The sequence below is a fragment of the Diadema setosum genome, chromosome 4 (genome assembly GCF_964275005.1).
Source record: "Diadema setosum chromosome 4, eeDiaSeto1, whole genome shotgun sequence".
Classification (NCBI taxonomy): domain Eukaryota; kingdom Metazoa; phylum Echinodermata; class Echinoidea; order Diadematoida; family Diadematidae; genus Diadema; species Diadema setosum.
The window spans coordinates 46,961,144-46,971,193 of NC_092688.1; positions in this window are offsets into that span (position 1 = coordinate 46,961,144).

The following is a 10,050-nucleotide window of genomic DNA, read 5'->3' on the forward strand; positions in this document are numbered from 1 at the left end:
AGGGAATCCGCCAGAAAGTATCATTTTTTGGTTCCACGGACTTATCACGAGGGCTCTCAATGGACTTACGAACCTTCTGTAATACAAGCATGCACTTAAGGTGAGTAACGTTTGGTAACGTGTACATTGTTTATAAAGAACGTATAAATTTTCATAAGTTTTGTAGTTGTGTTGTGGTTCCCCACTTTGTAGGTGCCCGCTCGTTGGTCAGACGCTGTATTCGCGTAGCGTATTAACAGCGTCTGGTCGGGCTAGCCTCCAGCTAGCCTACAGTGCTGTGTTTGGTATGAAACTTTACTGATACAGTGTACAGGTATATTTCTTCTTCTCCAACAAACCTCTTCTTCAATTTCTTCTTCAACAAAACTCTGGTACAACAGATCCAGCCCCAAATATCAAATGTTATAAACAATGTTCTGCAGGGAATGTAAAGAAAAATGACCAGAAACAGTAGTGCCCACAAGGAGACACAATTCTCGGATGGAAGTGACCAGGACAAAATATCCTTTCGTTTTTTGTTTTTAATGGATTAAAGCCAGAGTATCTATTCTCAATTTTCATTCTCAATTTTCTTGACCCTGTTTAGTGCAAAGGCCAAAGCATTAGAGGTATCATTAAGTTTATCATTATTATCATTAGATGTATTTTGGTATTGCTGGCTGGAAACTGCAACATACGACCCAACACTGGCATAATATCCCAGTCTCAGACTCAGAGAGCTAGTAATGGAGGAACAGTCGTGACATCCCAACTCGGAATCCACAAGACGTGTCAAGAGCATTTACAACCTTCAATAACTGAACTTGGATCCAGCGACTCGTCAGTGCACAGTGGCGTTCCTCCAATGACAATATTTTGATCTCGATATCTCTATCTAACAACAGTTAGAGCCAGCAGGTTAACAAATTCCGACATTATCATCAGTTTGTATGAATAAACCAGGGCTTATGAATATCTTATTGATATATGAGCGAAATTGCTTCACCATATGATTCCAAAACGTGTACATTTGATGGAGTAAATCCATACGCTCATTATGGTCACGTACCTGCAGAACTTTTCCCTCAGCACCAACCTTCGCCCCTGCAGGCGAGAAGTTCCCCGTAAGGATGTGGTAGGTTTTCTTCGTATACTCGGCGTTGACCACGCTCTCGTACAATCTCCACACGTCAATACGGGCCTTGTTAGCATCATCCAAAGCCAAGGGTGTGGAATCCTTGGCAGATATCCCCAAGAAAAAGGCACACAACAGCCATAGTCTACAAACCATCATCGTGTTCACATGTCGAGGGGCCCTTCAGCCGAATTGTCGGTCTGAGTCGGGGATGAAATCGCAAGATTTTAATCATTGAATTACTCGCGACGCAGTAGACGCTCACATCGCTATCACCAAATCTATCGTACACGGATCCAAGGCGCACGGCAGCAGTGGATAGGTGCTGGGTACCAGCAGCAGCAAGCACACAATATGCCCGAGTTCCGCCGGCGAACGTGCTTGGAAACGCTGTTCACGGCACACCGTACCACTGCTGTGTAGTGAGGGGTGTTCGTGTGTTGGTAATCTCCCACTGGGGATCACTCACACGTACGTATGGATTGTGTGTGCGCGTACGAAATTCACTACCAGTTTACCGAGCATTCTTCCCCTGCGATCCCCCCGCCCCTCACACAGAGCAAGCTCGCAAACCAAGTCGATCGGCTTTCTTTGATGTTTACTATGTCACGTGACTTCTTGAGTCCCGCCTACTCTGGCTGTGAATGGACAACTCGTAAACTTTTGAGTCGGGCATTTCTAACACTCTTCTTTTGCATCAACCTGTCGCCGAAACATTTTAATCATTAACTTACGAATGACCATGTTGTAAGCAGGACTTCAAAACTTCAAAAACACTCCAAAGAACATTAGATAAGCGGTTGGGCGGTAAGTTTTTCGATTTTTTTCACAGCGTAATTTCGCCTTCCAACGGAAATTGTACAAGGATCGCTAGGAGTAGACGGCTGTTGTTAAGGATTTATAAGCTTGATCGATTATCTCGCACTCAGGCCTGAAAAGAGCAGACAATCTATTCCAAGGATGTAAAAGATATTAAGTCGTCACCGTCGACCTGAAAGGATCTCGAAGAATCAAGAATGAGTTGAGTTCCTGGTCGTGCTCAACAGCGCAGAGGAGCAAGACTTTTTCAAATCATTGTCTCTCCCCCCACCCCACTACCTCTATTATTGGAACTGGCCCTATTATTCAGAATGATATTTCAGTGTTTAGCGCATCAATTTATATGCAGCACTGTAGAAAATGGTATCCTCTACATGGTGTTACCATGAAGGGGCTCCATGATGTTACTATGGCAGCAACAAAACCGGGCAAAACCTATAGGAGGTTCTAAGTGAGTTCGCCTTGTATACCCTCTTGACCTTGGCAAAACTCCTGTAAGCTATACTATTATAGTAAGAGTTTGGACCACTTGTTTGTGGTACTCTTAAAGAAAGGGGAAGAAAGTGAGCATTTCACTCTAAGTCATAAAAGAGTGAAAAAATCACTCTTGAAGGAGTGAATAACAGAAAAGAGTGAGGTTAGAGTGAAATTGGAGTGAATTATGAGTGGAGATGTTCACTTTCACAAATTTTGGAGCGACCTCATCCCCAGGGATCTCTCAAAATCAAGTGATCCCTGAGGTCACTCAAGAATTAGTGACAATAGACATGATTTTTTACTCAAATTTAACTCCAATTTCACTCTAAATTCACTCCTTCAAGAGTGAACATTTTCACTCGGATTTTTTAAAGAATAATTTCAAACCCTATCATAAAGTATTAGGAGAGGTGAACACACACACGAATATCCGGGGAAGTTACGTCCTTGTAACTCAGAGATAATTATATAGGCCTCCTCTTTCTATATGCATTCTAATCACTAACATCTAAACTTTTCTTGAAATAATTCATTCCTTAAAAAGAAAAAAAAATCACTATATAGCAACAGTTTACTGTGAATCATGGGGCAGGGCAGGTTATAGATTATTTCTTTAAACTTTCGTTGTTTCTACTAATATTGCTCTCGCACTCAATCCACATGTATTAGTTAAAATGGATGTATAAAAAAAAATCTATACATATTTTATACATATTACTCATTGCGTAAATGCTAAACTACGGTATGAAGCGACAGATTAAAAAGCTGGTGTATTCGTAAGCCGTTTCCTCGCTCTTTAATCAAACCAGTAATTGACATCATTTGCACAAAAGAGATGAATAACACATTCATTACCATCATGATGACAACTTGTCTTTATCCTGGAAGATGATTGGTTGTTAAGTCGGTACTGACTCCTGGTACTCATCTGCTATGTCTGCTATATATCTTAAACGATATATCTTTCACGTCTATGACGTCAATAAAATAAGGTTTCATGAAAATGAAATTTAATCCTCACTTTACAAGCTTCTGTTTTTTTATCAGCACTTTGTTGCGTCAGTAATTTTGCATACGTCCTTTGAAATGTATCCCAGCGACCGAAAACTTGCCTGATATTTGACTGATGAGGAATATATAGCTAAACGGATTGCTGAAGTATATACTGTATTACTATAGCAAAACGTATTCCGAGGAACGCGCGAAGTGTATAAGTTTCTTATAGCCTATAACACTAACATGACTTCAGTACAATATTGTAAGTGAAAATCCGAAAAATTTAATCCGTAATCTAAGAAAAGCAAACATGTTGATAGTTATGCTCTAAAATTTCGAAGTATAGGTATACAAAATGAACACTAACCACCATGAATAAAAACAGAACAATATTATATCAGTGAATGAAAATACTGATTGTAAATTTGATGTCTTTACATTTCATTTTCATCGATCTCAACTATACTTTTGCGTCACATTATCTCTAACAGCTTATTAAGACCTTTTCTTTTGACTCAGTGTCTATTTTCTGTACATTCTGTCGTAAATTGAGCCACTTTTTTCTTACAAACGAATCAAGTTCCCGAGTGTCTCGTGAGAATTGCGTGCCTTGACGATGTATTTACGCAAATAATGTTGCCATGTAAACCGCCATCTGGGGATTACTTAACATCACAGTTTTGGGTTGTCCCCGCAACATAGTAAACTAGAAAAAAAAAAAAAAAAAAAAACTCGTCTTCGCTGTCTTGTTACGAAGGGTCTATCTCTGTATAGAATGTCTCGTATAGTTACATGAGACACACAAACTCGCAAACACACACCTAAAAAGGCTGATAAGGAAAAGAGAGGGGGGGGGGGGGGTAGCAAAGGAGCACTGATGACGTTCATTGGCGCCGGATAATCAGCTCGGCTACTTCAGCCCGTCAACGGACAATTCGCCCAGTAATGTTAGACCCTATAACATTATGATAACCTTATTTTGAAAAAAAAAAAAAAAAAAAAAAACGTAATTAGAGTATAAGAATGATAATAAAAGCAACAAACGCTGTAAAGTCCTTATAACGAGTTTGTTTGAGGCTGTGCTTCTGCCGAAGAAGACTGCAAAGTCCAGTTAGACACTTCACGGCGGCTCTTTTCAACTAAAAAAAAGGGGGGGGGAGAAAAAGATGTCGTTTGCAGAAATTTTCCCTCATCAAAAACCTTTTTCTCCTTCACCTTCTCTGTCGATCCCTCCCCCTCCCCCCTCTCTCTCTCCTCCTCCTCCTCCTCCTCCTCCTCCTCCTCCTCCTCCTCCATCTATCAATCTTCGATGGAGACGAGTCCAAAGTGTGGAGGCAAAAAACAGAGAATGAACAATCACCTAAAGATTTATGTGTTCGAGGGACGTATCAAGAATCCATGTTTCTCTTGTTGTTGGTTCTTGTTTGGGTTTTTTTTTCGTTGTTGTTGTTGTTGTATTTTGGCGGGTGATCTCGGGTCATTATCCGATGAATCATACTAGTCTGTATAATATCACGTCGAATATTATGCCTTGAATGCATATAATAAACACTACATGAGAGAACATGCGCTGCAGGGCACTTGAACTATGCTTGGACAGTTGTTGCTGATATTGCATAATACATGCCATCATAACTGGACCGAATACGCAGCAAAATTATTTATTTTACTCTTAGGGTGTTTCTTCCTTTCATATCTTTCAGATGAAAACTGGCAATTTTTGATGAGCAACGTTACGTTTTTATATAATAATTATAGAACCCCCTAGTGGTGCATAACTCTAGCACTCATTGATTTTGGTTTAATCAGTGGGACATTTTCTCATATAATTGCACAGTAAACCTGATGATGCTCTTCGACTTCGAACTATAACCAACAAGGTGAATTTATACTCTTTGTTTATGTGCTGGTCAATCGTAGGAATCATACGGAGAAGGAATGTCGTTGGTCATTGTGAAAAAGATAACAAGATACAATCTCTTCTTCTTCTTCTTCTTCTTCTTCTTCTTCTTCTTCTTCTTCTTTCTTTCTTTCTTTCTTTCTTTCTTTCTTTCTTTCTTTCTTTCTTTTTCCTCCTCCTCCTCCCCTCATCCTCCCCTCCTCACCTCCTCCTCGTCCCCTTCCGCCTCCTTATCCTCCTTCCTCCTCCTCCTCCTCTTCAGTGTGATAAACGAGCAGATATTCATAAAACTGCAAACTTCTCGACCCAGAAAAGAGAACAGAAAACGCAAACCCTAAAGTTGAAAATTACGCAGATCGAGTCAAAACAACATGCATCATTTTGCAGGCGATGCTTCAAAAGAATCGAAATTTGTTTTTCTTTGTGTTGTTGGTTTTGAAGTAGAAACCTCGTATAGAACCTATCTGTTGAATGTCGTCTATATCTGGTATTCAATCAAGCATCTGAGGAAAGTAATATTATGTTCTGCTCAAAAAGGGCTTTCTTGGTCATATAAGGGCATACTATTTTACGCTGACAATGTTCTCTCCTTTTTTTTTTGTAGCTATATTAGTATGACATTTTAGATTAATTTCTATTGAGTAATTGAATTTCCACTACATTGAATATGTGGAGAAAAGTATGCGTGTGTGCGACTCTTCAGAGGCATGACAGGGAGCTTCGTTTGAAAAGAATTGCAATACATTTTTTTTTCATTTATTCATCTATTTTTGTAGGGTAACGTTCTCTCTAAACATGTGAGGAGAACCCCAGTTATGGATCGAGGACAATCCGTTTGATAATATGTATGCTGCCCTCAAGTGGTGGGATGATGTTACGTCTGTCTGTCATTGTAATGCAATTAAATGGAAAGCGTATACTCCTACTGATCACATTAGACGAAAGATACTTGGATTCTATTTTTCACTTGAGAAGGCAATCTGATATAAAATCTTCCAAAATAAATGATTTCTCATGAAGGAATATCTTCGATTTTCGTTTAATTCGGTATCTAAATCTTAGACGTGCTGAGGTTGAATGCGAGTTTAAATTGCTAGCTGCTTTGCTTATTATTTTGTGTGTTGACGGTAATGTTCAGTAACAGAACACCCGAGATTTAGCCAGTATTCAATAATGTATGGAAAGTGAAAACACACGGAGACGCACACCTGCACACATTCGCACCCTGACACTGATTCGTGCGCACTTATCTTTTTAGTACCTTTCAGACGATTTACCAAGTTAAAACGAGCACAAAATTAGTCATGATTTGCTACTGCATTGTACTGGTTACTGAGGCGTCGTATTATAAAGATCGGTATTAAAAACATGTTCTATATTAACTATCCGGGTAACACGGCAAAAATAATGTGAGCACGCTGACGTTGATTGGAAGAAAAGAAATGAATAGGGGAAATATATGAAAATGTGGATTTTTCAAAAGATAATTTCCGAGGAATATGTAGTGGAAGACTTTGAGGGAAAGACGGGCATGTTGTTTTTAAGTGTAAAAAAGACTTGCAAAAGTGTAGGAGTGGGGCTCTTTTAAGAATGTCGAGAAAGATCAGCAAAGCATTCGACCAGTCTTTTGGACTGTGACATCCTCAATGATATTGTTCTTCTCATTATCTTAATCTAAATATTGCTTATTCATTTTTTTTTACATCATCTATTTATTTTGCTCCACTGCTCAAATATAACTGTATTATGTTGCTGCATTTTCTTCAAGACAATATTATTGATTTTGGCATCAGCTTTTAAGCACAACAGGTAGACTGGGATATCTTCTTTCTCAAATCCATGCTAACGAGACCTGACAAAAACAACTTGAAGGTCAACAGTGGAAGCCATATGAAAGATATGCAGTATATATTTTTTTGTCCAATTTTTTTTTTTCTGTTTGCAAATTTTCAATTTACTTTCATTGATTTTACTCAAACCTTTTGATTTGAGGGAGTTTTTGTAAAGCATTTTTTTTTTTTTTCATCATAGCACAACATTCAATGCTGTCAACCCATCGGATATGTTTGTTTAAAGAATGTGATACAAATTTTGAAAATAGTTTGGTTTCCTGTCTACTATACTAATGTACTTTCATGTGAAAGAAAAGACTTCACAATCACTTCCTCCATCAGAAATACACACACACCCAGACACATCTGATCTGATCTATCAATGTGTCATCTCTCTCTAACCTATCCATATTTCATTCTTCACTTACATATCATGAATTTATACATGAGCAAGTATTTTCCTTATTTTCATATGTATCCTTTAGTTCAGTGTTCATGTTCAGTGGTATAGAAATTACATGCACAATGAAACAATCACATGCACAACATAAAAAGTGCACATACATATTCCACTCGTGAATGCTTCTTGCTCACAATTCATATATAAAAAGAATTTATAGTTTACTCGTACATATTTAAACAGAACACATAACACACACTTGCACATGCACTCCACCCCCAAAACACACACACACACACATCATTTATTCAGACGGAATCAAGGAAAGTACATGGAGAAAACCAGTGTAGCCATGTTTACCTTGGTACATATTGAGAATTATGCTAAACAAGCACTGCATGGAGAGGGCGCTATCACACATACAATGCCAGAGCCCATACAGTGCTCCACACCTATATGGCTCACACGGGTAAATAATTCCCCATAGAGACGTGTGTTAAAATTCAAATTTCAAAAAATTCTGTACAATAGCTGGGAGAAATGAGGTGTTTGATCTTCACTAACCTGAATAAGTGAGATATTACCTTTCATCCATCAGATTTCCAGGGTGGGTTGTTCTGCTCTAATTCTGTCCAGGGGGCCGCAAAGCCAGACTACGAGTTCTTGTCACTCAAAAAATCACCTACTTTCCGTACACGTACCCAATGAAATATAGTCCCCTCAAATTCCATCAGAAAAGCTTTCATCTTCCAACCAAAATGCAGTTTGTAGAGGAATTCATACTCAATATCTACAGCTATTCATTTTTTTTTTACCAAACTACATCATTGATTCTTAATTATTTTTTTTCTTCATTTATTTTGGTATCTTTGGTACGAATTTGTGAAGGGGTCTGGGACAGTCCATTTTATTTACAGGTGTGAGCCCTATAGTGGAGGTCATATTTCTTATTTGACTTTTAAACATCATAAATGTATTTTTTATGATATTTGCCCCTACATCATATGAGAAATTACACTTTCAAGGATTATAAAGCTTCTCAAAGGGACACTTTTAGAAAATCATGCCCTTTAGGGTTTTTTTTTAATAAATCTTGCAGTTTTGATCAGTTCTTCATGAGATCAATACATAGATCCAGGCAGTTATCCTTGATTGTGGGGGTGTCATCATCACCTTATAGCCTACAAAGTACTTGATAAGACTTTGTTTTGTCAAACAGACTAACTTTATGTATTTTGAGCTGTTTCAGTGGTAGCCAAAACAAAGAAATACATTAAAATAACACAGTCATTCAAAGTTGTGTGATACTGATGACTGACTGCTATGTACTAAGATCTAGTGACAAGAAGATAACATTAAGAAAAGAAATAGTAGCAAGGCAGAGTTGGGGAGGGGAGGAGGGGGGAGTAGAGGAGAGAGGTAGAGGGGGGGGGGGTAGGGAGGGGAAGGGGAGGGAGGAAGAGATCTGACACAATACAAGATACACAATACAAGATTAACACAGTCATTCAAAGTTGTGATACTGATGACTGCTATTTACTAAGATCTAGTACCACAAGAACATAATATTAAGAAAAGAAATTGTAGCAAGGGAGAGTGGGGGGGGGGGGGGAGGAGTAGAGGAGAGAGGTAGAGAAAGAGGGGGGGGGGGGGGTAGGGAGCAGAAGGGGGAGGGAGGAAGAGATCTGACACAATACAAGATGAACATTAACCAGCAGAGTTTGTATGGGATGAATACTTCCCATAGACTTGCAGGTATTGCGTGCATTCTCTATAGGGCTCACACGGGTAAATAATTCCCCATAGAGACGTGTGTTAAAATTCAAATTTCAAAAAATTCTGTACAATAGCTGGGAGAAATGAGGTGTTTGATCTTCACTAACCTGAATAAGTGAGATATTACCTTTCATCCATCAGATTTCCAGGGTGGGTTGTTCTGCTCTAATTCTGTCCAGGGGTCCGCAAAGCCAGACTACGAGTTCTTGTCACTCAAAAAATCACCTACTTTCCTTACACGTACCCAATGAAATATAGTCCCCTCAAATTCCATCAGAAAAGCTTTCATCTTCCAACCAAAATGCAGTTTGTGGAGGAATTCATACTCAATATCTACAGCTATTCATTTTTTTTTTACCAAACTACATCATTGATTTTTAATTATTTTTTTTCTTCATTTATTTTGGTATCTTTGGTACGAATTTGTGAAGGGGTCTGGGACAGTCCATTTTATTTACAGGTGTGAGCCCTGTAATGTATAATGGAATATCCCTGACCGCATCACAAAATTGTTACAAAGATACTAAAATAAATGAAGAAAAAATTAATTAAAAATTAGAAATGCAGTTTGGCAAAACACTGAATAGCTGCAGATATTGAGTATGAATTCCTCTTCAAACTGCATTTGGGTTGGAAGATGAAAGCTTTTCTCATAGAATTTGAAGGGACACTGATTGGGTGCATGTACAGAAAATAGGTGATTTTCGGAATAAAAAGAATTCATAGTCTAGCTTTG